We start from the raw sequence: 864 nt of genomic DNA on the forward strand, positions 1-864 counted from the left end.
ATATATACAGGAACACCCGTGCTATGATATCACACCATCCTCAAAATAGATGACGATTATGGAAACTCTAACCACTGCATTTCAAAAGCATCAACACCGACACAACAATAATAACCTCTTCCAATACTTCATGCTGTAATCTGATAAACTGATGTTGTACAATTAAAATAATTCCATTGAAACAAAGAACCGGTGTTATCTTATTAATTATTATATTGCATTATATTATATTATATTATATTATATTATATTATATTATATTATATTATATCACATTACTTCTATTGTATTATATTATTATATTATTATATTAAAAATATGATCGTATATTGAATTTTGCTGTTGTTGTTCCTCTTTGATACCAGCCTGTCAGGAACCACCGCTAACTCTATAATACAAATTTCCTGTTTCGAAATGATTTAGAATATAATTTTTCATCAAAATGTCATGTTAATTTATGTTCTAAACACCAGCTTTAAAGAACGGCAAAGTTATTTTACAAAAGTCTTCATTATTTTCAAAATTAATTGACACATCGACATGGTATTTCAACCGAAATATGGTAACAAAAGAGTTAACAGCGTTCCATTTGTGACTATACAGTTTATCTACAACAACACCACCTAGAACAGCATTATCTAATGTATTCTATTATTCTACAGGATGTCCACAAAGTCTTGGTACACGGGGATTAACACATATTTTAAGAAATTATTATTTCTTATATTTAATTGTTTATATTATGATTTTATTTACTCCATGTACTCAGACTTTGTGGACACCCTGTATTATAAGTACAACCACAGATTATTTTTACTTGTAGGTTGTGTGTGTGTGTGTGTGTGTGTGTGTGTGTGTGTGTGT

The 864-nt window shown here is 28.9% G+C and overlaps 1 protein-coding gene across 1 annotated transcript in view; it reads right to left on the bottom strand.

The window, feature by feature from the left end:
* Positions 1 to 864, bottom strand: part of LOC128250632 (uncharacterized) — a 67,553-nt gene that overhangs the window by 34,306 nt on the left and 32,383 nt on the right. The window lies entirely within an intron of this gene.

Source organism: Octopus bimaculoides, chromosome 23 (assembly GCF_001194135.2).
Source record: "Octopus bimaculoides isolate UCB-OBI-ISO-001 chromosome 23, ASM119413v2, whole genome shotgun sequence".
NCBI classification, from domain to species: Eukaryota; Metazoa; Mollusca; class Cephalopoda; order Octopoda; family Octopodidae; genus Octopus; species Octopus bimaculoides.